The 27,293-nt window shown below is 39.4% G+C and overlaps 2 long non-coding RNA genes across 2 annotated transcripts; both read left to right on the top strand.

Annotated features, from left to right (window-relative positions):
* The first annotated feature begins 1,260 nt into the window (after nt 1–1,260).
* Nucleotides 1,261–8,416, top strand: LOC142829402 (uncharacterized). The gene is made up of 3 exons (XR_012903797.1): nt 1,261–1,348; nt 4,979–5,583; nt 8,331–8,416. It is a non-coding gene; the product is annotated as an uncharacterized LOC142829402 (long non-coding RNA).
* Nucleotides 8,417–8,757: 341 nt separating this feature from the next.
* On the top strand, nt 8,758–26,986 carry LOC142829559 (uncharacterized). The gene is made up of 3 exons (XR_012904063.1): nt 8,758–8,821; nt 19,289–19,429; nt 25,567–26,986. It is a non-coding gene; the product is annotated as an uncharacterized LOC142829559 (long non-coding RNA).
* Nucleotides 26,987–27,293: the final 307 nt, after the last annotated feature.

Raw genomic sequence — 27,293 nt, 5'->3', positions numbered from 1 at the left:
GGTTACTACAGTGGGGTGAAGATTCACTGCTTTCTCCCGGGTCAATTTTTTTTAATTGTTGTATTTGTGTGCAGTGAGAGATCTCAAAAGACTTAATATGAGAATTTTTATTACAGGTCCAAGTTTCCTTTTTATTCCCTACAATGGTTCTGTGTAGAGTTTACTGCATGCTATTCAATGAGTCATTTACTCTATGAATTTAATCGTGTTTCACCTGTTATAGAATTGGGTCAATAAATCACTAATATTCCCAAAATCTGTACAAATTTAATTCTGGAAGTCACTATCTATCACCTCAAATTTTTACACTCCAAACCTATAAGATGCTCTAGGTTGGCAGACCCTACCTAGCACTCAGGCAAAATAGCTTATAGTAGTAGTGTATGGAGAGCCACTTTGCTCCAAGGCCCAATACTGTGTACCTGAGTGATTAATGGACTCATCAGGGTTCAGGTTTCACTCTGTCACTTTTCAGACTAATTTATTTAAGAAACATTTCTTCTATCCCATCTTCTTACACTCTTTTGGCTGGTGGAGCCTTCTTTCCTAACATCCCCTTCCTTCCATTTGTTGCATGTGTTGTTAAAAGTAAGGCCACCATGACCAGAAATGGTGCTCCAAAGCAGGGGCGGGAAACCTTTTTTGGATTGGGGGCTGACCCACAGAAAAATCAGTCAGGGGCCATACACAAGTCAGAAGCAAGCAAAAACCCCTCACTGACATGGCCACTGACTGAAAGGGAGGAGAAAGGCACTGCTCACATTAGATTTTGTATGCTCCAGCCCCGCGGGCTCCCCACTGCTGGGGTGGCGTGGCTGGATTCAGGCAAGCTGAGTAGCAGCATCCGGTCCCCGGGCCTCAGGTTCCTCACCCCTGCGCTAAAAGAAGCCTCAGTTCTATAGGAAATCCAGTTCCCTGTGAACAAGAGAGAGAATATGATGAAGAGTTTTTAACTTTATTTCATTGTAGAAGGTATTTTCCCCTCTATTTCAGCACTCAATTGCCAAACTCCTATCCCATCCCAGACAGGAGCGGCCCTAGATGAGCTGCCAGCAACTGGCGCTCTATGCGAAACGTGCGATCGGCACCCCCTGCCTCCAAAGCCCTCAACGGCTGTTTATCTTGGCGCTCTAGTTCACCTTTATTGACTGACTGCCACTGTCCTGAGGCAAGTGATTTTTTTTTCAGATCCTAAAAGAGAAGAGGGGTCTTTTGTGTGGGGGGAAAATTGCTGAGTTCTTGCTAAAATCCTTTCATCACAGGGAGCAGACAAGTCCATTCTACAAAGAGTCTGTCTTCTGGGGAGCAGAAATCAATGGATGGTTCTGTCAGTTATCCAGAGCAACAGGTCAGATTCACTTCCTATTTCACTTCATTTTATATACTTTCTGATATATTGATACGTTATCATTAATAACGGGGGTCTTGCCTTACTCTCACCTTGTTCAGGAAGAACCTTGCAAAATAATTTGAAAAACCAAAGTTTGAGATGAAAAGGTTTTGGGGGATAGTACCTTTTAAGGAAGAGCCTTCTGGGAAAATGTAGCATTTTTAATCTCTTCCTTCCCACCTCCCACTTGAATGTCAAAGAGGAAAGAACCTCTGCTCTCGGTTCTCCTGGGAGCAGGAGTGCTGCACCTGGAATGAGTGCAGAGAGAATGTCTCGCATTCATTTAGTTATTCAGACAGTCATGTAGCCACAGGCCTGGTATGAATTTAGGATGTGATTAGTTTTTGTTTTTGTCTGTCATTTTTCTCTTGAGATATCCCAATGTGTGGCCCACAAATCCAATGAAATACACAAGGATGTTTTAAAATAACTCAAAGTAGAGTGGTTTAAATCTTTCTTTTATAATGTTCTGGGTCCAGTTCTCAGCTGGTGAAACTCTACCAACTATAGTGGAGTTACACAGCTGAGATCTTGCCCTGGCATTTAATGGATGCATGAGGTATTTCAATCAAGTGGCAGATTCAGACCTATTTTTCATGTCTATCCTAATCTGTGCCTTGCCTTTGGCAGTTCATGGCATAGTACAAAAGATGACGTGTAACATATTAGAAAATGTCAGTTTACTGATAGGTATGTAACATGCCACAAAATGTGTTTTTTATTTTTTTTAGCTGTACCACGTCTTTCTAAGTTCTGTCCTTTCGTACAAAATGTTCAAATAATTAAGAGAAAAATAATACTCCAAAGACTCTGATGCTCCAAAAAATAATTTTGAATGCATATTCATTTGCAGTGCATATTCCTGAATTTATTATTGATGTGCATCCATTACTTTTTTTTTTAAATTCAGTGTGCTGATCCTATGAAAAAAGGTAGTTTCACTTTTAAAGGGAAGGAAACATGAAATTAGTACAATATTTGTTCCAATGTGCTTTTTTTTTTAAATTAAAAAATTGTGTTTTCAGAACCCATTACATAACCTTACTTTGGAGCTAATGTTGGGATATAATGCCACATTCTAGGATTCATATACATCCTAGAACATTATTAATATATATCTCCCCCTAAATCACTAATTTGGAAGAAGTTGCACCCTATCAATTATTCCACCTAAAGAAAAGAACAGGCTGTGACCCAGTGAACTAGTCTGGTTCAAGCTTAAGACTTTTTCTTTCAATTGTCCTTCTTTGCCAGACCACAGGCCCACTTGGAAGTCTACATACCACAAAATGGAAAGGATATGGATCTGAAATAAATCCTCATTGGGAACAAAAAAGAATCCTAGAATCCTTGATTAAACATTATATCCAGAAAAAATATATCTATACATATCCATACAACAGATAAAAAATTTGTGTTAGAATATTTTCATGGTAATTTCTTAACATTTTATTTTGGGTCAGTGTTTTGTATGCATTGCAGTAGTTTATAAAGGGAAACTGAAGGTGAGACACAATTAACTTGTTTACCCATGGATTACTGGATAATAGGCACTTGTGATCACTGCTTTAAGTAATACAAGCCTGATGCACAAAAATGGTAGTTAGAAATGGAGTTTTATTTTTAGGAACCAGTCAGCTTATATGAGTTAGACTCTAGTGGCAACTTTTTCACCTCCATGTTGTAAAAAAGTCTACTCCTATTTTTCCTTATCAAACTGATTGGTTTTCTTCTTAGCTTCAGTTACTAGCCAGCTTTTTGAGTTCAGTTTCCTTTTGGACAAATGAATGTGGTGCTCCATTTTTCTTTTTAAAACAATGAGTTTTTTCCTTTTAGTTCATCAAAGAACCCCTAGCAGTCTGCATGCTTTCCTTCCTCAGTCAAAACTAAACCTAGGTGTCATGAACAAACTTTCTTACAGCAATCTATACCAGCACATCCCGGTTGGATAGTCTCTTAGCACTAGCAGCGACCTTTAATGGACTGATCACAACTGGAGAAAGGAAATTCTATAGACTAATATTTCCACTAATGCCTTCTTCACAAGGCATTTCGCCAAAACCTTAATCTGCAGAATTTCCTTCCTATAGTTTTATTCAGATTTACCCTTGAGTATTAGCAGTGATGGATATAGCTTTTAACTGACTAGCTCTAAGTGAGGATGGTCTCAAAGGTAGATGACCAAAAAAAAGTAGAAACAATGTGCAGTCTGTACCCTGAACATCTGTACCAATGTCTTTGTAGATTTTCATCATTGTCCTCGTCTGACGGCTTATCTTCCTGAACTGTTTCTGTGAAACAAACTCCTGCTACAGAAATTCCCTGTCTTCCATTCTTTTTGAAGGGTTCAGTGGTGACTAGCATGATAATTTCAGTTGAGAGGGAAGTGTTATAGCGATTGCTAAACATTTTACCAAATGTGGGAAGAATTTATTTTAGGCCATTTTTTGGCGCTTTGAGAGGAATCACAGCAGTGTTTCAGCTCAGTAGATCTGTCTGATCTGTAGGGGAGAAATGCCAGAATTTAGTTTTGAAAAAATAAAAATAGGTCTGAACCTTGGCCTCTAAATTTAAATTAACTTTGCAAAGAATTTTCTAGTTTTTGCTTGATTCATTGTGAAGTTCAGCATCTGGGGGCCTGATTCTGTTCTCACATTAGTTTTATATTTGTGCAAATACCATTTATTCCAATGGAATTATTCCTGCTTTACCAGTAATAACTTAGATCGAATCAAGAACAAAGAGAGGGGTGAACTCTCCCTGTCAGTAGTCAGCGTGAATCTTCATTCCCATCCATTCTACCCAAAGGTTTCTTTCATAAACAAATCAACAGTGAGAAAAGATGGTTCTGTGGTTAGAGTGCTAACCTAGACCTTGAGACATACTAGTTCTAATTTCTGATCAGCTCAGGCTTTCTGTCTGACCTTGGACAGGTCACACTTTGTGCCTCGATTCCCCAGGTATGATAGGATGATACTCCTCATCCTCACCAGGGTGCTGTGAGGATAAATTTATTTGTAACCAAGAGACACTAGGCCAATGGACCCTCATCATCAGCAGAAGGGACTGAGCCTGTGAACTTAGGTGCTAAAGCCATGGGCCTCTACTGCATGAGCTAAAAGCCATCTAGCTCTCAGAAAAGGCTCTAGAGCAGACTTCACTCTCCCTTATCAGTGGTCTGAATGCCTCTGGGTTACATACCGAAGACAGTGAGGAGCTTAGACACTATAGTAATGGGGACCATCTAAATTCCTAGATAGATGTCTTTTGCTAGGCTGCTTCACTTACATTTGCAACTGCAGATGAAATCTGCTTCCCCCCTCAAAACGGATACACTATGTACACATTTTTCTTTTTAAGCAAACATTTTAGAAAGTATCTGATATTGTACTATGAGTGAGGAGAATAGGACATTGGAGACTTGGATAAATTTAGAGGCCTAAACCTGCAAGAAGCCCGAAGGGCTCGCTTATATCTGTTCTGTGTCCAGCACGCATTGTAAGGTAGGCCTATTTCATTGTAAAAATAACAGGAACCAGTTATTAATTGTACTGTCTCTTTTTCAATGAAAATCTGTATTTGCTGCAGGTGGAATCACTTCTCACTGGAAATGAAAAGTGACCGATGGTGGGGGGTGAGAGAAGAGAAAGAGAAGACAGGTAGTCCAGAGGTGTCCCATTCCATACTCTATATTTTCAGCAAACTGTTGAATGCTGTTTGACTCCACTAAATCTTTTGTATACTACCATTTGGGATAATTCCAAGGTCTCTGAATCTCTCAGACTATCAAGAACAGTGACTCTTGCATGCTTCCCTCATGGCTAACAAAACCAATGCAACAGAGATGAACGGCTTCTTGTTTACCCTGCAGAAAGGACTGGGCTTACAGATTTTGCAACAACATGTGTCATCCAGTGTCTCTCTCAATGTGTGGACTGCACATCCAAGTAAGGGAGATTGAGTTTCTGATGTCTCCATTCTATTTCTGAAAGGAATCCAGGACCGAACTGAAAATGTTATCACTTTTAAACAACAGTACTTCTAGACAAAAAAAAACAAACATACAAAATCCATTGACTTAGTCAAGGAAAAGAAACATCCCTCTGTAGCTATAATTTCTACTGAATGCAAGACAATTAGGCAGTGATTTTTTCTGGCAAAGGAAGAACAGGGCAAGAAGAAAAGAGTTAATGGTAAGTAGTATTTTGTTATTCAGTCTGTCAGATAAATTGCTTTACAAGTCTGTGATACCCAATAAAATGTGTTGTAAATGAAGGTTATAAAATGTTTTACATTTACACTAAGAAATGCTCTAAAGAGCCATAAAGCATTGCCATTTAGAATACTTATCTTGGAAACGTGTATAGACTGCCTTATAAGCATATTGTCACAGTGCCTGTAGTGAGACATTTTCACTAGAATGAGTGAGCTTAAAGTAAAAACAGTACGGGGTCCCTGCAATATGTTGCCCTGGTATACATCGGTTCCACACTAAAGTCATAGACATTTGTAGGAACTGATGCATTATAAGTCCTCCCATTCACCACTATAAGTTGTGCGAAACCTTCCCCCCTCCCCCCCCCAATTTGTTGAAATGGAAGTCAGCTGCAGGAAAAAAATTCCCCGCTTTAAGTTGTTTCACTATAAGTCCAGGTTTTTTGGAACGTATCTTGGACTTATAGCGAGGACCCCCTGAATTGCTAGTGTTTGTGCACTCCTGCACATCTTTATTTTCCTAGAGGTAGTAATATAGATAGATACCAAATGGGGCAGGATTTCTTGTGATTTTTGGTCTTGCCAACACCAACCAGAAATGGAAGTCCAAGATTTGTAAACCACAGAGGCTTGGGAAAACACCCAAAGCTTTGTGAGCATCTGTGAACAGAGTTTGACTCCATGCAAGCCTTTGCACTTCAGTATCCATTAGTGGTGAAGCATCTCCATATTTATGGTTTGTAACATTTTAAATTAGCTGGAGGTTGATATATGCCTATGAGCTAATAAATTCTGAAATTCACAAAAGAAACCACTCTAATGTATTACTGCTTTTCTATTATAAATTGAATTAAAGCATAAAAAGTGAAACTACTGGCTTATATCAGGGAGCGGGCATTAGGTTAACTGAACTACTAAGGCAGCTATAAAACAGCTGTTGGGAAACAGGAGTTAGTTGGGAGTCTTCACATCTTGTGAAATGCTTTATATAATTAAGGGCCTGATTTTGTTAAGTGCTGAGTGCCCTTGTCACTGCCTAATGTTGTTACAACAGGAAAAAAGTCAGGGAATTGGAAGGAAGTGTTTTGTTGTATGCGAAAGTAAAAAATATCCCTGTTTTACAATAGGGAAGTACAAACACTGGGGGTTAAATGACTCACCTACGGTTACCCAGAAACTCAATGGCAAAATCAAGAATAAAACCCAGATCTGTTGATTTCCATTTCTGTATTCAGTTCTCTCTAGCTATAGTGAGAGAGAGAGATCAAACCACAGATATAAAAATTAGTAATATCCTGGAAGAGACCTGTACTGTAGTCAAAGTCTGCATTGAAACCAGTAATATCACTCAACTGAAGAATGAATTGGGTGCTTAGGGCCTGATCCAAAGCCCACTGAAGCATACATTAACTTCACTAAAGACAATGGAAGCTTTTCTATGTATTTTGAGTTCCTTGAACACTGAAGCCACTGACAAAACTTCTATCTATCAATGGAGAAAGGATTTTACCCTAAAGTTCTGATCCAGTTAACAAAAAGGGAATGGAACAGAGATGACTATAGAGAATACTCAGGATATTTTTACCTCCAAATTTACCAGAACAGCCAGGAGGGATTGCTGTTATGTTAAATTCCATTGTAGATGAACTTGTCAACTTTTAACAACAAACCACAAACAAACCCAATCCAAATGTATAAACCCCAGAACTCCCTGGGCAAGTAATGTATTTGCTTCTGTGCCTCAGTTCCACATCTGTAAAATGGGCACAAAAGTACTGCTGACAAAAGTATATAAAGAAGCCAAATTCATTCTGGTTTCTAAGGTTCTCAGATACTGTTAAGAGGGAGTATGGTAGAAAAGCTTCTCTGAAAGTAAAATAAAACTGTTAGAATTAAGGGTCATATACTACTCATTAAATCTAATGACAAAAACGCCATTGACGTCAGTGGGAGCAAGATCAAACTTCAAGCTAGCTTAAGGTTGAAGAGAAATGTTCAAATAATAATTGTTTAGCTTTTCTTTCCCCCTTCATCCTTCTCTAATACAAACAAATTTTATTGTTACTGAATCATTCTTCCTTGTCAGTTCCCAGCCTCTCCCTACTGTGGTGAGTGCAAGAAGCTGAGATGTTTATAGATACAGACACAAACTTGCATGCTATTAATTTAACACTTGCCAGGAGGTGGTGTGTGATGCTATAAGATTCCCCTTAGTAGTCTCTCCAGTCCCCCTCACAGTCTGTGCAAGACACTAATAAGCGATGATATATGGGTAATATAGCTGTAGGTGGGGGTGGAATTTAAAGTCTATGAATATTTTTAGGGGTGAAATTTTAGAAAGTGCCTAAGGACATTAAATCTAGTTTCCAAAAGTGACTTGGGGCAGATTTTCAAAGGAGAGGAGCAGGAAATTTCCACTACATGCATCTGACAAAGTTGGTCTTTGCCCCCAAAAGCTTATGCTCCAATACATTTGTTAGTCTATAAGGTGCCACAGGACTCCTTGTCGCTTATGCCAAAGGTTAAAGATCTCTTAAAGATCACTGGGGTATCCTAAATACCCCTGCAATAGTTTCAATTGGTGCAGTCATAGTTTCCTGTCAAATTGTGTTAGTTAAGGTGTAAGGACCGAGGTAAATAAAAAATGGAGACACAAGGCAGACTCTTATGAAGACTTATACCCCTTTAAGAAAAATTGATCAGATCTCTCTTTGCCTTCCCACAGATGGATTTGTGTATCTAAATTAAATCAAGAAGAACAAGCCAAAATGTCAGTTCAGTGCATAAAACCTATTCACATTGGAAATGAACAAAGGTATTTTCAGTGTCTTGTGGTAATCCAGTTGTGGGTAGGGGGTTACTTTTCTATAGGTTTAGAACAAAAACAATTGATATGATTTGACATTCATACTTAAGAAAACTCAGTTTGGATGTATTACTTCCTGAATAGCAACTTCCAAGTTTTTTGCAAATAGTTTTAAATGTTTTGATATATCAATGTGTTCAGTAAGCAGATAGATTAGTGTTTAGTTTTTCCCAAATCTTGTTAATTTAGGATGATGCAATCTTCAGTAAAAGATCCTCTATATTAGCTGGGTACCACATTGACTGGGAGGTGGAACAGCTTTTTACCTCTTCTCTGTTCTGTCAACAGACTAGCACAGGTATTGGGGGAGGGGATTTGCATTGACATGATGCCAATAGTGAAAAGCTGTGGTAAGTAGATGAAGAGATGCTATTTCTGTTATTCCAGTCTAGAAGCACAGCCTCTCTGCCTGCTACTTGGTGGGAAGGTCCCAAACCTTGTAAAGTGCCTTGCAAAAAAATCTGATCCCTTAGCCTATATGGAGAGGAAATAGGGTGAATTTACCCCCTAGGAAGCTTCATGGCAGTAAAAGTGTGCCATAACTTTGAAGACTGTGGGGAAAAAGTTCTGACGCATAACTAAAATACTACATTGAAACTGCCAATACATGGGGCTTTGTTCTTTCAATTAACTTATTGACTGTTCAATTTCTTTTCTTCCTTTAGTAAAATGGGGGAGATTAACATTGTCCATTCATTTGACTGAGCCCTTTGTTTAAGAAAAATTAAAAATCAGCCAAGAAACAAATTCATAATTTAGCTTTTATATAGGATTATTACTGTGCAATCAGCATTCTAAGAGTTGAGGCAGATTTACTGCTATGATCTCAGGGGCTGCATTTACTTTTCATATTTAGGATGAAAGGAGGGGAGGCAGAAGAATTCGACAAAAACATGGCAAAATTTAGGAAATTCCACATCAGTGGCCACCACAGTGAAAACAGAATACAGTTTCCAGTTATGCTACCTACCTATCTAAGAATACAGATTCCCAATCAAAATCCATATACTAAGCTTGTACTGAGGAAAAACAGACATGAGAAGTGCATCTCTCGTGTCAAAAGGTTCACTGATGAGAGAGAACTCATGGGCGGAAATTTTGTAAACCATCTTAGTGACTTAAGAGTACATGTTCAGTTGGTAGTGTATGGGATTTTGGTTCCTAAGTAATTTGCTTTTGAAAATTTTACCAGATGGCTAAACAGGCTATTTTACTAAACTGTCATGATTTTCTGGAAATGCTTTTAAAGGAAAAGTTTTCTGTTAAAAGCATTTTCGGAAAAGCGCGTCTAGACTGTCCACGGATGCTTTGCCGCAAAAAGCACTTTTTGCGGCATAGCGTCCGTGGCCAATCTAGACGCACTTTTCCGCAAAAAAGCCCCGATCGCCATTTTTGCAATCGGGGCTTTTTTGTGGAAAACAAATCTCTGCTGTCTGCACTGGCCCTTTTGCGCAAATGTTTTTTGGAAAAAGACTTGCCCGAACGGCAGCAGCATAGTATTTCCGCAAAAGCACTGACAATCTTACATGAGATCGTCAGTGCTTTTGCAGAAATTCAAGCGGCCAGTGTAGACAGCTGGCAAGTTTTTCCGGAAAACTTTTCTAAGAAAAGCGGCTAGTCTAGACACAGCCTATATGTTTAAAACAGTTCCTAAGATGGCTGCCCCCTCCTTAGTATGGGGCCAGCTCTACTGGAGATCCATCCTGCTAAGTACTGAGCACCCAGGCCCTGAGCTTGCAGAGTGCTTACGCAAATGCTTATTTTTAAGCATGTGAGTAGCCCCATAGATGTCAACTGAAAATCAGTTTTGAAAAACGTCTAGGATCTTGGCCATCAGTTTACTGGTTTGCTCTAAAGTTGCTACATTGTGAGGAATATAGTCACTGTATAGATAAACTTCTCTATTACATGTAAAATTTTTGAAGAGGTTCTCAGCTGATGATAGACAAGGTTACTAAACTTACAGAATTCTAGCTCTAATACGTTTCTGTGCAGTGTGATAATTGCCAGTTTTGAGATAAATTATTATTTTATATCTACTACTTCTGTTTCCCCTTACACATTTCAGTGGTGGTTTAACAGCATTGTGTAAGCTTCTTTAGCTAGTTATTTGCATCTTTTGCTGGGAATTCTCTCTCACGCACATGTTTCTGAAACTAGAGATTGGTCAATGTATTAGCATCCAAATTACTCCACTGTATCCAAGTACTTTCCCATTGCTTATTTTTCATCCATTCTGTGTTCTGATCTGTTAAACAGATCTTAGTCCCGTAACCACAAAACCCTTAACCATTATTAACCGTATTCTCCCATTGCCTCCAGCATGCACGTCTGTCAGCTGATCAGTGCAGATCACCTGGATAAGAGTTGGAAGATAACTGAGTCACCGCTCATATTCCTGGAAGTTCTCTCTGTTGCACTGTACTTGAGTGTTAGTAATGCAGTCTACAGGATCATGTCCATGTTATGTGACAGGTAAATGTGCATTTCTCCTCGGTGTCTAGGCCTACAACAAAAGGATTGTGAAAAGACAAGACCAGTGGAAGCTCTCAGACAGGCTTCTGGGTCCGAAACAACATTTGAACCTCAAGTGTGGCTCTAAATCTAGGACCAATTCTGCCTTATATTTTACTGCTTCCTGTGAGGTGCTGAACGCTTACAGCTACCACTATCCTCAGTGAAAGCCAAGGCCACTCCGCACCTTGCCAGAGATGACTCCCCCCACCCCTTGCAGCATTGGGTCCTCTTGGAGTTGAAATTAGCTCAGTTAATATTTGATCCCACATTGTTAGAAGGAATCCAAGACCCTGTAATGTCATCACTCTCAGGTAGCTGTGTGAGTGAACACTCACACACAACCCAAAACAAATTAGCAGAACCCAGCAATTTACGAGCAGAAAGCCCTGATATGACTGATGGCATTTACGGAAATTGCAAACATAAGTCAGCTAATACAACATTATTTAATAAATTATTTTACAATAAATCTATAATCTAGACCAGAAACAACAGCAGCCTAATTTATAGAACCAAAACAAGAGGATAAAATTAAGTGTTTGGTGAGTAGAAGTCATTTACTATAGATGCATATTAAAATATAAATCCTAATGCAGGCATTAGAATTATTATAAATGGTTAAACAGAATGCAGAATGAATATAGAGTCTTGTATTTAGTCCACAGTATTTATCCGTGTACTGCTGGTTCCCAATTCTTACTGAACATTTTCCAGGAATGTACTTAGCATGTGACCTTTACGTGGCTGCACAGTTTCCCCAACTGTTTTCATAGCTCATAAAGTGTTTAGGAAGTGTTTATAAAAATTGCTCAAGGAAACTGTGCCACAAAGAACTTGAGCTTCATGGGTCTCAGTGGTGCAGCTTTGATTTAGTTTTCTAAGAAAGGATTTTGTATTGCAAATGCCCTAGTAACATCTGCATACAGCTCCTCCTGGGATAGCGCTGAGACAGTCAAGTTTAATGTGTGTTTCTTGGCTAAGATTCTTCAACATGTGATGGTTGACTTACCTCCCTCATGAAATCACACATGCAAGTGTTTCTCCTCCTCACTTATTGATGGACACTTTCAGTTATCTGACTGTGGTGGGAAGAGATGATGTCATAAATACCATAGTAGTATCCACAAAGACCCCTTTGGATCCAGGAGTACACTTTGGGTTTGACAATTCACATGTTGTGTTCCAAAGTCCACAACTTACAGTACTTGACCTATTGACCTTCGAGTATTTATATACCTTCTCACGTATGCTATAGCAGTTTACTTGAAGAGATGTAGCCAGAGGAGTGTTACAAACAAGTTCTCAGTATACAGCTCTCCAGAGAATCCTTGGATAGAGTAAAAATGATAAGGTTTCTGAGAAGCAATGGTTAGCTAAATTAACCAAGCCAAATTTATCACTAGTGTGGAGGAATTATTTTGCTTGACCACTGAAAGAGACTTGATTTTAACTGTACACTTTCTTCCAAATTATCACCCAGATCAACTGAGACTACAAAATTAATATCAAATAATCAAGGTTTCATTAAGATATTCTCCCTTGCTTATAACCGTGGGAGATTTACTTCAACTGTTAGTTTAACTAAGTCCTCTAATGCAAGAAGACCTTCTAAATACCAATTATTTCTAATGTCTAATAATCAGAGGAGCATAGTAACAGAAGAACTTGTCTCCCAGATGAAAGCCTCAATCAGTTGAGCTAAATAGTTTAGTCTCCTGTGAGCTGTGATAGTTTGATCTAATGCTGTTTTTTTATTTTAGTGTTCAGGTGGTACAGTTGGATTGTGGGATGCAGATGGTCAGACTAGATCAGGGGTGGGTAATAACACAGCTGCAGTTCACCAGGGTTAGTCCCTGGTGGGCCACTGCCGCTCTATTTACCTTTACCTCTGCAGGTACAGGTGATCGCAGCTCCTATTGGCCAGGAATGGTGATCTATGGCCAACTGGAGCTGAGAGTCCCTGGTACCTGCAGACAGACGGGTAAATATGGCAGTGTGTAAAACAACCAAGAGCTAACCTCGGCAGACAGGATCCGGCCTGCAGGCTATTTGGCCACCCCTGGACTAGATGATCGGACAGACACTTCGGGTCTTAACACTTTCTGTAGCATATGGCTGTCTTATGACAGACTGAGTATATAGTCTGTCCTTCAATTACAGGAACCAGCTACCTGAGTTTGGTGCCCACTATTGAGAAAATCTCATTGTTCACTGGGAAGGTGTGACTGTTGTCAGAATTCATTTAATCGTGAACAACTAGATGCAACTGCAGTCACTCGCTTCCCAGTTGTAGGTGGGTACTGCAAATTTAAACAAAATGATCAATGATGGTTGTGATACACTGACACCTGGTCTGTGAGTATGTGACCAGCCCAAAACCTCACTGAATACTGACAAATGCATAGCTGGAAACCAGCCTAGATGTGAGGTTTGTATGGTTAAAATAGATACTAATCTTACAACAGTGTATTTAGACTTAAAGAATGGTTGTAGGATGTGGCACATATCTCCTGGTATAAATTTATGTTGAATGTCTGCACTGTAAACATCTCATTATGTCATTCAAACAAACAGGAAAAGCAGCATTAATTAAGGTAAAGTGCTCATCCTGCAGAAGGCAACCCTTGGAAGGCAAATGAGACATTGTGTAGTACCAATGGACAAAGACCTTGTAGACTGCATTCCTGACTCCTTCAAGGAAAGAGAGACTTGTTCATTAACTCATTCCATCAGCTTGGATTCTAAGCTGAAGGGGATACAAATCCCTCACAAGAAGAAACTGAGATCTTTATACTATCTGGGGACTAAAGGGCAAAAATGCCTAACCATAATTGATTCCTATGCTGCTGGACACAGGTCAGCTTTAAAGGATGGATGTAGAGTTGCTTATAGTAGAAGCTTACATTACTTTTATTAATTTAACTAATTTCTGTGTTTCCTGCTTTAACTTTGTAAATAATTCATCTTGTAGTTAACTTACTAAAGATTTATTATTATAGGCATTATGTTTGGTTTGATATGAACGCAGATAACCTAGAGTAAGTGACTGGTCCTTTAGGAATAGAAATAAGCTGAGTATTGTCATTTTAATTTGTATGTACATTACTGTCCATTATATAGTCCAGCTTGCCAGGCATGATGGATTAGCATTCCCACGGGACTGTTTGTGATTCCATGCTAAGACAGAGTGTGTTAGAAGTTGACACTTGTTAGTGAAATCTAATTATAGAATGTAAAACTAGGTTAGTGTTTCTGACCTGAATTTGCCACTCCAGGTTGCCTGGCAATATTCTTTGTTCCAGTAACTGGATCCACAAGGGTACCCCTTCTGTAAGAGGAAGACAGTTAATGATTTGTGTTATGTCTTTTGGTATTACCAGAATAAGGGTGGCCAGCTTTTTGGTTGGTTCTCTCAATGCACTATTCACATGGTGGTGGCTTGGGGAAGCAAATTGCTGGAGCTATCCTGTGGTTTTTATCCTGTTTTAGGGAGGGGAAAGGAGGGGAAAAAATGTGTATTACAACATTTCTGATGAATCAGGGGAGGAATCTTACAATCTTCACTCAGAAGCGACTATGTCAGTATGTCATCAGGGAGTCACTTATTTTCTTGTCAGATTGAGTTCATTTTTCAATCTCTTATTTCTGGCCATCTGCAGTATCTTTATATTGTTTATGCACAGCATGATCAGGGCCACTTTTTTTTTTTCACCTCACACACTTTTTTTTAACCTCACACATTATTCCCGATCTATTTCCAATCAAGAGAATCACCATGGCTTGTCTGATAAATAGGACATGGTAATATTCTGTCTTCTCTCCTCTGTGTAGTGGATGGACCTGCTCAAATGTTTATCATTTTGTGGTGGCTCCACCCTCTAGTGGCTAGTCTGAAAAAAAATATATATAAAAACCCTGCTAATGTGGGCAGAGATTTTCCTTTAGCTCAGGTCTGGGCAAGATACCCTCCCCACAGGCCAGATGTGACTGGTGAAGCTGCCAGATCTGGTCTGCAGATGCAGTGGTGAGCCCTTAGGCAGCCTGCCTGCCCCCTGCAGCTGTTGAGAACTTCTGTGGCTCTGTTTGAACAGCTGTGAGCCTATGGGAGGGAGGACCTGCCCACCCCCAGCACAATCCCATTGTCCGGTTTCTGTCCAATAGGAGCTACCTCTTGCCAAAAGGCAGCTTACGGAGCACCCCTCCCACAGGCTCATAGCTGTTCAAAAATGACATGACCCCTGCAGTCAATGTGGGGGTGGGGTAGGCAGGCAGGCTGCTTCAGAAGGCTGTTGGCCAGGAGGCAAGCAGGTAAATCTCCCAACCAGAGCCTGCCTCTGACACCAACCCTTTGTACTCCTACCCCACATAACCCAAACCCTCTGCTCCCCCCTCCTGCACTCATATCCCCTCCTAGATCCTGCCCCTTGTCACAACCCAAAACGTCTGCCTCACTCCTGTCCCACGTCACAACCCCCTTCTGCCCAAGGTCACAAACCCAGACCCCTGCACCCAAGGCCCCTAACCCAAATCATAACTGCCTCCTTCACTCAAACTCCCTCTCCTGCACCCCAATCCCTTACTGCAAACTCCCTTCTGCACCCAACCTCCATCCCAGACCCCTCACCTCCTCCATTAATATGGAAGAATGTGGCCCTTGACAGCTTTCTAAATTCTTGGAGCAGGTCCCCCCACCCCACCCCACAAAAAATTATTGCCCATCCCTGCTTTAGCTCAATTCAGATCTGTCACTTGAACTTAAAGTTTGAGACTTCTATTATGTAATACAGTACCCTACAAACTGTGGTGCCCTTTTTGTAGATGATCATGCATTTATAATATAAATCTTTTGTTTGTCTTTTTGTAGGATAACAGACCAATTTTTGTGCCTCTTAAGGAAAGAATGGCCAGCATAGCCTTATTTGTAATTGGAGAATTGTACATTTTTTGAAGTAGGTTTTCAAATGTATACTTTGTTGGTGGAGAGAGATTAGGTATAAAAACATGAGAATGCCTATTACTGGGGAAGAGGAGGTTTTTTCCAGGACACTAAAGTTCTCAGAACTGATTCAACTGTGAATAAACTGCCTATCATTCCTTTGAAGGGCCAGATTTTGTAAAGCTGGCCTTCATTTTCACACCAATAAATTAAAGTCACAAATAAGTGCAGCTTACATGCCTGCTATCAAATTGCAGATGCAAACTAATATCAAAGTACCTGTGATTCAAGTTAACAATAAGGAGTTAGAAATCCAATTGACTTTAACTAAATACACAAAGGGGTTCAATTGCAAAAATAAGGGGCCCCCGGTTATGTCACAGCTAAAACATCCTGTTATAATTTTACACAAGTAGAGCATACTAGAACATGAAAACCTCTGTTAAAAACAGAGAATGCCTGGGGCAAACATTTGCAGAAGTGCTAGGCAGCCTTACTCCCCTGCATCAAGTCTCCATATTGCCCAAAGTTGGAGAAGAGAGCAGATTCCATGGAATCTACATTTCATTTCCACTCCCACATAAGGTACAGAATGGGTGGCACCTTGACTCTGCTCCTCCAGGGGGAATGTACTGCATACCTGGTTACCCCTATCTGGAGCAGAAAGGCAGCTAGGAGATAGACTCAGTTGTGAATCTTTAATTTTTGCTAGGTTCAGAGCAACACTTGCAATAGCGATTTCTGGTATCTTCTACAGAGATAATACCCTGCTCTTGCCTTCAAGAGACCATGATTGTTAACTTATGTATATTCTCTTCAGCATCTTTCTCTTGGTGCCATCTCTAGGCTTTCTTCCCGATTCTGCTCCCTTTTGAATATATCAAATGAAGTTCTTTTAAGGTATTTTTTCTTGAAGGAATTATTGTGGTTACCACTTACTCCAACTACTTTGACTTTTCAATACCAGCCTAGCATGACTATTTGGTGGCTAGGAAATATAAATCTATGTCATAGACTCATAGACTTTAAGGTCAGAAGGGACCATTATGATCATCTAGTCTGACCCCCTGCACAGTGCAGGCCACAAAATCTCACCCACCCCTCCTAGAATAATCCTCTCACCTATATCTCAGATATTGAAGCCTTCAACTACTTTGAAGACCCCAAGATGCAGAGAATCCTCTAGCTGTGATCTGTACCCCATGCTTCAGAGGAAGGCGAAAAACCTCCAGGGCCTCTGCCAATCTACCCTGGAGGAAAATTCCTTCCCAACCCCAAATATGGCGATCAGCTAAATCAGATTAATTCCAAGTTAAGCTTCAGTCCTTCAAAACTCTTGTCAAATAGCAATGAGACAGTGGTAACTAGCCCTGCCTTGATCCACATGTGCTCTTCACTGAACCAGAAGGGAGGAACATTATATCAAGAAAAATACAATTTACCAAGGAAAGTATCCAGGAACATCCTTTCATCTTTGTCCCCTTTAGTCAGGTGCAGGGGGGCTCCTCCTGCCATACCATGCATGCATAGGTAACTTTTTTCCTTCTACAGATCAGTTGACCATAAGAATTTCCTGTAATAAAATGTGTCTATTTAAGCACTTAGATAAGTGACTATTATGAGAGAGGCTGACTTAACATAGCAACAAGCCAGTGTATTCATGTGCACTTGCCTGCACGAAACTAAACAAGTGATAAAATGACAGCCACATGCCAATATATTAAAGCTTTCTTCTAAAGCTGCCACAGATGTGTAAATCAGGAAGTGTTCTTAAAAAAAATACAGGCCATTCAGGATTTTTATCTATGTATGATCCAATTCACAGAGAAATTGAGAATGGAAGGGTGGGGAAGTTAGAGGGAACAGTGCATGTTCTATCTTAATCAAAATTTGTATAAAATGTCAGTGGTACCACCTCAGAGAAAAATTTCTGTAAACAAAAGTATGATAAATTCAGGCTATGAACAGTCCATTTAGTATGAAGACTCTGTGGGCTTTCCTTACTCCATCCTTAAGGCTTCCTTGGTTTCTGTAAGCCCTTAATAGATGAGGCATAAGCCACTTCCCTCAGCCCCCACTGTAGCCCCAACATTAAATCCCTGTCCATGCTCATGAGCCTTTGAAAGAATGAACATAATAAAGCATTGTGAAGACTGTTGCAAGATTGTATCAAGGCAAAGTATGGATCACCTGAATTCAGGAGATCTGCTACTGAGACAGCCATCCCATTTGACTGTGCTAAGTAACTTTACTGACTACAATAATTATTCTGCATTTACAGTCATGTGAATGAGAGCAGAATTTAGCCCAAGGTGTTTAGAAACATTTTTCTGAATTTATAGCAACATTCATTTTATTCTTTTCAAATATAAACATAATAAAAGCTACCACGCTGATAAATATCAGCATTTGTCTAACATTGATATGAAATACAACAGTTACTTCTTCTCTAAGGACAGTCAAAAAGCCAACAAAGTAACTGGTTTGCAGTCCTTGGACAACAGTAAAAAGTGTAAGGTTTTGGATGAAAACATCCCAGGATTTTATGACTTGAACACATTTCGCAACAAGAAAATTTGAGTCACTTTTAAGAGAAACCTGCCTTTAGGGAAAAAGCTGTGTCAGGGGACTTAGGCAGAACAGATACAAAAAAGCATCAGAATAGATCATGAAAAGCAAAAAGGAGCTATCACAAGATTCTATTTTGCAACTACAAAGGATAGTTATTCTGGTACACACACATTCAGTGCTCTGAACACTACTACAAACTAACAAACATACCTGCTATGCCTATTTACACAGGAGAATATACAACACATGCCTCTCAGGCCTATCCTGCAGGCGTTGGCAAGCCTGGCTGCAGTTTGTCCTTGTGTGCTCTCTAGCGTAGGTATACTTAGAAATTTGCAAAAGGCACATTGTGCTCCTGCTCTCTGCCTACCCATAATTTCCCAGGATGACAAGCTAGTGCTTCCTAGTATGATCATTAATATGTGTGCACATTAACTGAGAACGTAGCTCTCTAGCCATGTTTTAATAAAAGGCCTTTTTTTAAAAAACTGCCAGTCCCCTTAAGAAATGTTGCCCCCAGGAAATAAAAAAAAAAGTGATACACCATCAAGCCATCCCACATTTCACCTTAGAAGTAATGAAATGTGGGACTTGAGTCCACTGAAAACTGCATGCTACTCACAAATTTTGAGATGGCGGGGTATCTTTTCAGAGAGATCAGGGAAGATTAAAAACAAAAACCATGAGCAGCAGTCAGTTTTATGTTCAGAACAGAAGGTGGCCATTTAGATCTGTTTAAACAAAATACATATGATTGAATGTACTCAAATTGATTTCCTCTCTAATGCTTGAGATGCCTCCCAGAATACAGCATGGACAGATGGTCTGCCTGCAAAAGGTGCCTACAAATCCTCCCACTCCGCTAGCGTCAAACAACCAGCCAGGCCGGCCCCAAAAATCAGCAGAGAGGGGCATTGCCAGGAGATGCGCTAAGGTATTTATTTTACTTTTGTTTGTTCTGTTGAAGCTCTGACTCAGTTTAGACACTGCCCACCCACTGTCAAGGACAGTTCTTGGCTTGGGCAAAACAGCTTTGTGCAAGGATGAATCAACGCATGTGTCTCATTTCTTCTGTGTGTGTAGTTGTTTTGGTTTGTCCTTCTCATTTGAAATGAAATAAGCCTTAAAATATGCCTGCCATGATATACAACAGCCCTGCCTTGATCCACATGTGCTCTTCACTGAACCAGAAGGGGGAAAATTATAACAAGAAAAATACAATACAGTGCTTTCTGTAGGAAATAAAATTGACTCTCCCTCCCCACATCCTAGCCCCTCCTATATTCACAAGAAACCATCAAAACAGCTTCTTAGAGTGGTGCTGATGGGTTTTTGAGGAGTCAGAGCTTCATATCCAGTGCCTAGAATATTGCCACACTGCAGTACATGCTGGGAGGGGCATTTGCTTTATTACATAATATAAAACCTTTTTCTTTCTAGTCTTATAACCAACAAAACCTGATAATCATGAAGAAAATAAAGTCTTGGAGAAACTAGTTTGTTAAAGAGGCTTTTTGTTGTTGTTGTTGTTGTTGGGCTGAATCAGCTTGCCACTCCATTAAGCTTATCATGAATTGTACTAGTTTAGGACACCTTGCTTGCCCTGCTAAAGGTAAAAGACTGAATAACTACTGTCATTGGTTTGTGTGTTATTGGCAGATTAGGGAACTGTTCATTCACACAATGCTAAGGGAAGTCACTCTTGTAAGAAGAGAAAACTAAACTCTGTTTTTTACCAAGTGAAAATAGCGTTCCTCAAAACAAGAAAAGCTATAGAAGAGATGATGACATGACTTTTACAAGCATGTTAAAATGGATATAAGATTAGTTTGTGAAAAATCTAAAACTGTCTCTGCTTCATCTCAGTTGAATTATTTAGGAAAGTTTAAGGAACATCTCAGAGCTGTTCTAGAGTACGAGGAAAAAATAAAGAAAACTAAATATTGTTTCACCATTTGAAGTGTTTTTTGTTTGTTTTTTTGCTCAAGAATAACACAGAATGGCTGGAAAAAATTAATACATTGTCTAAATGTCTGGCTTCTTCCTCAAACAGTTGAGGCACAAAGGCCATGCAAATGGTATATATAAATTAATATCTAAAGAAAGGGGGGGGAGGGAGTCTTTGCTCAGGGTTCAGCCATTTTCGCTCAATCTTTCAAAAAAAAAAATCTCCCTCAAGCACAGACCACATCTGAATATTTTCAATTCCAAAGGCAACCTAATGTATTTATCCATGTCTTTATGTCAAATATCCTTAATGGGTCCAACTGATCCTCATATCTGCACAATCCAAGACCAATTCACACAGTTGTTACCCCTCAGTTTAACCTGTTGAATTTACACATGTACATCCATGCTGGAACAGAAGAGATCATAGAAGAACTCTCCTTCTAGGAGTAATGTCTGATTCTTCTAGGAGTAATGTCTGATTCCCAGGGAACAACTCTGCCTTGATAATTTAATTTCATTAGGGAGCTTAAGGCAGAGGTTCAACTCCCTTGCTGGTGGCCATCATTCCCCCAAAAAATTACAACAGAACTAACCCCACAACATTTTCTTCTGAAACTAAAAACATTTTTGCACAATGAGAAAAAGAACTCTTAAGACTATGGCATAACCATAATAGCCATGTTCAGGAGGGGTGTGTCTAGACTACAGGGTTTTGTCAACAAAAGTGGACTTCTGTCGACAAAACTATACCTGCATCTACACTGCCGCTGAGTTCTGTCGACATAACGTCAACAGAACTCAGCAGTTTTGTCAACTGCTGTAAACCTCATTCTGCGAGGAATAATGCCTTTTGTCGACAGAGTTCTGTCGACAGAAGGCGTTATTGCATCTACACTGTCCTTTGCGTCTACACTGTCATGTCGACAAAGCGGCTTGCTTTGTCGACAGAACTGGATGTAGTCTAGACACTCTTTGTCGACAGTATCTGTTGACAAAACTTCTGTCAGCAAAAGCCTGTAGTTTAGACGTACCCGAGGTAGAAAAACACTGGCTTATCCAGCCCTTAGTAAACATGGAAAACCAAAATATCACTTTTAAGATTGGAATTCCTTTTATAGTGGCTGATTAATAATCTGAAATTCTCTCTTGTAGTCCTTACCAATATTGACAACTTCTTTGCCACACTTAGGTTTATTAAAAATAAACATTTATAGATTCTTTCCCCCAAATGGGTTACATACAAGTTTCCATTAAACTCCTCACTTTCTCTGAGATTGAAGTGATTGGTTGTAGAGCAGTACTGACTCAACAATAACCTTAAGGAAAGAAAATAATTGTACTACTTATAATCATTACACAGCATAAATCTATCTAAACAAGAAACCTGGTCCTGGCTAAAACCATATTTCATGCTTACACTCTTAACAGAAGAGGAAAATACGGGGTGAAATAGTTGTAAGTGGAGAAACTCAAAAGGCCCTGAATCCAGTTGGCAAAAGTTCAGTGCCAGAAAGAAGCCAAGAAAAGGAAATTAGGAATGGTGTCTTATACCCCACATTATGTAGATATCTCTGATGTATATCTATATGTTCTACCCCCATCAACATAAGGTCAATGTCTACCCCATTTAGGGTTGCCAGGTGTCCGGTATTTGCGATCTGTCTGGTTAAAAAAAAATCAGAAAATACTGGATATGTGCAATGTCCGGTATTTTCTGATTTTTCCAGCTGCGCACCTGACAGAATCCTGGTGTGGGCAGGGGAAGTGGCTGGAAGGCGGGGCCACGATCAGCTCTAGGAGCTTGTGATTGCACAGAAGTCTGGCAGGGGCAGGGGGAGTGGCTGGGGGGCGGAGCCTTAGCTTTAGAGGAATAGAAAACAATGAAAATAGCATGCATATTTGTACAATTACTTCTAAGCCTCTTTAAATTTAAACAGAGATGGTGCAGGATGGAGACTATTTAAAATAAAGTTAAGTATTAAACATAGCATGTGTGTTCGTGGCAGTGAGTTTTTTTTCTTTTGCTCAACAAATTTTTAGCCTGCGTGTTTGGTATTTTTTGGGAGACCATCTGGCAACCCTAACCCCATTCCATCTGTGACATTCTATTTATGCACACTTAGCATCAGTTCTCTCTCAATCCTTTCCTAATAATTCCACTGCACATGCATTTAGTCTAGCTACTTACCTATTGCCTAGCAACTTAATTGCATTCTCCCACCCCAAACTCCCCTATTACAGAATCTTGCAGTGCAGTGCCACTTTTATGGTCTTTTAGCTATCTTATCTACATGAAAATAGAAAATTATTATTTTCTGGATCGTACTAGGTTAGCTAAAACCCAAGCTTTAGCATACATTCCAACAGGCCTCATACTAATACAACAAATCTTTGATATGTTCATCTACTTGCTCCCCAATCCACCAGTTTTGTTTCAAACTAATAAAGCATCAAGGTAAATTGTAAACCCCCTTCTAATATCAATTCATTATAACAAAGAAAAAGTGCAGGGGAAACAGGGGAAAGGTCAACACTTGTGTGATATAAAAGCTCCGATATTGTCTTGCGTGTGCACTTGGCATTTATTAATACCAATGAAAGACATATACACTAATAAAATCACTTATGATCAACCTATGAGTGTAAATTCTATTCCAGACATATAAATTTGATTTCCTTCATTTACAACAGGGGTTTTTTTTGGTTTTGTTTTTTTGGTTTGGTTTTTGTTTTTTTGAGAGGGAAGGGTTGGCTTCTCACCTGTGTGGGGCCCCTGACTGATTTTTCTGTGGGTCAGCAGCTCCCATTCCAAATAAGGTTCCTGACCCCTGATTTACAAGACACCCCATAAATATCTAAGTACAGCACATAGAAGCCAGTTACAAAAGGAAGACAATCATCTTGGAAAAAACTTGACTGGTGTGCTTCCTTGTTCTATTTAAAAAGAAAAAAAAATATTGCAAAGGTAATTCATTTCATAGGTATCAAGCAATCTTAAAGGATCCAATCCAGCAGTTCCTTGCTAGCAACATTCCCATAGATTTGTATGGAAGTCACATGCATGGAATGACTGACAGATTTGGTGCTCAATCCCAAATCCATTGAAATCCCATTTCCTACTTCAATGCATTTTGAATCAGACTGCTAGCCTACAGTGGAATCACTAAAGAACAAGGGAAACCGTCAAACTTTCTTACAAGATTATATTACAAAAAACTTTCCAGTTCAGCTTCTGTTACGATTATACAACCTCAGTTTTCTACTTTCAAGCCTACCAAAGACTCATTTCTTTAAGTATAGCTTAGAAAGCCAGCCCCTACTCCACTAGTCTAGACCTACAGCCTAGAGTCACAGTTCTCTGAAGTAATTAAATATGTAAACTTAATTTACCTTGGAGCACCTTGCTGACTCAGAGCCTCATTGTTCCCACAAACTATAAATTCAGTAACAAAGAAAAACACTAAAACACCCACATAATCATGAACTTCTGTTGATAAAAGAAAACACTTATGGCAAGGGCACATACCATATGAGTTTTTAACCACAAGTCTCATTCTTCTAATACTGTAATGCCCTACTTGACTTTTATACTCCCGAGCACTCTCTCTAGATTCTCCCACCTTTACTCGCAAGAAATATTAATTGCTCATGTAAATAGCTACTGATTTTTATGGAACTGCTCACATGAAATAGTACTACTCCATGCTCGTAAGGGTGGCAGAATTTGAAATTTTACAATTCCAAGCCCATGAAGATCGAGATATAGAGAAATAGATCCTCATATCAGAAGAATATGAAATATTCAATTATATGTGGTTTTGAGCCTCATTTCTAAATGCATTTTCTTTAAAATAAATCCACAGCAGATAATTATAGTTTACATTTCCTACTGGCTTTGTTTACAAAAGTAAGAGACACAGAATCACTATATAAATCCGTATTTGACTAACCCATACTAAAAATAACAGAGGTACAGTGGGGTTTTTCTGTCTGTCTGTGTTTATAGCTGCCATGCACATTATGCAAGTCAATTGGTGGTCAGAAAGTATAGCAGACTTGCTTAATTAGTGGAAAGTGTCAGGGGGTAGCCGTGCTAATCTGTATCTGCAAAAACAATGAGGAGTCCTGTGGCACCTTAGGGCATGTCTACACAGCATTATTTCAAAAGAACTCATGTTACTTTGAAGTAACAGAGTGCGCATCTACACAGCAAACCTATTATTTTAAAATAATGGGTTTCTTATGCCAACTCCTGTAACCCTCATTTCACAAGGAGTTAAGTTGTTGAAGGAAGAGTGTTCTTTCTTCGGCTTTCTACTGTGTAAACCGTGCCAAAAGTCAAATTAAGGTACTTCAACTTCAGCTAAGCAATTAACATAGCTGAAGTTGCATATCTTAATTCAACTTTTTGCCTGCAGTGTAGACATACTCTTACAGACTAACAGATTTTTTAGGGTATAAACTCTCGTGGGTAAAACCCACTTCATCAGATGGACTGTAATTTCTAGTCTAATTCATCTGACGAAGTGGGTTTTACCCACGAAAGCTTATGCCCTAATAAATCTGTTAGTCTCTAAGGTGCCACAGGACTCCAGTGATTGGAGCACACATGCATGCACTCACCCCCAATCCCGGAGCTACATTCACCATTGTGCATGCTGTAGCCCTTACCACCAGGATCTTTGGGGTTGACCAGAGAAAGTCTTCCTTTCACCTCATCTAGTACATTTCTACTATATACTACTATTCTACTACATACAGCATTTCTACTATATGAGGCAAACAGGAGACTTCCTCTGGCCAACCCAGTAGAAACTGCTAATCTTGTCTCAGCTGGAAGTGACTATTTGCATACCTTGAAACATAGGACCACATTCTGTTTAGCTTCTCTGGGGCATTCTTGCTAAACTTCACTGGGCTTTTACTGGAGTAACTGAAAACAGAATTTGGCTTGAGATGTCACTGAAGGATCAATTTTATAGCCTACATAATGTACATACTCTATGCTACATTAGTAGAAGTAGAATAAATACCTAGGGTTCTTCTGAAACCACTTATTAAAAGATATAAGATTAATGAACAACAAAGCCCATGAGTCTTAATATCGCCTCTGTATTGCAGCATATTTCCTTACCTGAAGAGTGAAGTCCCTTGAATAATTCTGGGCTCTGTGGCAGATGACATTACTCGTCTGGGATGGCACTATAAAAGTCAAGAAGAATTCTGAAGTTTAGCCCAAGACGGTTGGTAATGGATCAAAAGGACCAGGGACACGATGAACCTTATTCTTTTAACTGACTATTTTTTAAGAAAATCAGTTTTGTGATTGAGGAAACTTTAAAACTAAAAAAAAAAATTGTAATGTAATTAGATGATTTTCTTTTCCCCTCAAATGTTTAAAAAGGTCATTGGGCAGATCTGAGAATGGTACCAATGAACATATACAGGTTTCCTTTCTTTCCTCTATAGTGTCTTTTCTCTAAGCTTTGTCTACATTGCAGGGTTTTTGGGCAAGAAGCTTTTTGCGGAAGACATCTTCCACAAAAACTTCTTGCACAAAAGTGCATCCACATCTCAAAAGCACATCACAAAAGCGATATGCTTTTGCGCAAGAGAGCATCCACAGTGCATGGACATTTTTGGGCAAGAAAGTTCTGATGGCCATTCACAGCACCTGTGCTTTTCATGCAAGAAATCTCTATTGAACATCTACACATGCCTTTTTTGCGCAAGAACTCTTGTGCAAAAAGAAGTTATGCCTCGTAAAAGGAAGTATACCTACACTGCAAAAAGCCCTCTGTTCTGTCGATTGACTAGATTTTCTTGCGCAAAAACGCACTTGAGGTGTGGACACTTTGTGGGTTTTTGGGCAAAAATGACTGTTTTTGCGCAAAACCCCTGTAGTGTAGACATAGTCTAAGTGCACATTCCTGCTTTTGGCTTCCATTCCTGCTGCAGTCACTGTGGAACTCTTACAGGGACTCTGAAAAGTTGCACACCACCAGCAAAATAATGTAACGTTCTCTAGATGAGAAAAAAAAAAAGAATAAATATTCTACTTTAGGTTCTGTCAGTTACTTAAGAATAATCTGATGGTGTCTCTAAATCAGCCTCAAGCAAAATGATGCGTGCTTAAGGATGTGCCAGCTTTTTTTGCCTAATTTGGGCTCTGCTATGGAATCATGGATTTGAAACCTGCTGGTTCATATTGCGCTTGGCCCACACTTTTAAGTGAGGCACAGGGAGGAAAAATATTCTGGTATGATTTATAAAGTCAAATCCTCGGCTGGTGTAAATTGTCATAGCTCTGTTGAAGTCCATGGAGGATCTGCTTCAATGAAAAACAGAGCAGAAAGGATCTAAAAGAAAAATAATAATGAAAAAATACACAATAGATGTATCTACAAAGGTCACCCCTGAAAGCTTTACAATTTTGCCTTTGCCTGTATGTCATGTTAAAACATGATTTGAAGAGAATCAACACAGCCGTATCACCAACATGCTCTTTGTCTTGATCTTGCAAGGTATTGAGTACTCTGGCTCTAATAAACAAAGTATCTAATTAGGTACTTAACTTTACACATATATGTAGTCACTTTACCTTACTGGATCATGGCCAAAGGGATCAGTAACTTACAGGGTTGAGTCCCATATTTGTGTAAGAAATACTATGACTTTACTCCTCTTAGAAGAAAAAGCAACTCAGTTACTAGTCAAGAACCAACCCATCAACATAAATTTGAATTATAGAGATGGGGAATGGCGGTGGTGATGGATTAATTACAAGAGGAAATGTTCACTTCATGAGTTTAAAACTAACAAATAAAAAAGGTACCTGGGTTTCCTCA

Source organism: Pelodiscus sinensis, chromosome 5 (assembly GCF_049634645.1).
Source record: "Pelodiscus sinensis isolate JC-2024 chromosome 5, ASM4963464v1, whole genome shotgun sequence".
In the NCBI taxonomy this organism is placed as follows: domain Eukaryota; kingdom Metazoa; phylum Chordata; order Testudines; family Trionychidae; genus Pelodiscus; species Pelodiscus sinensis.
The sequence above is the reverse complement of the archived record's forward strand: the minus strand, read 5'-3'. Positions and strand labels throughout refer to the sequence as shown.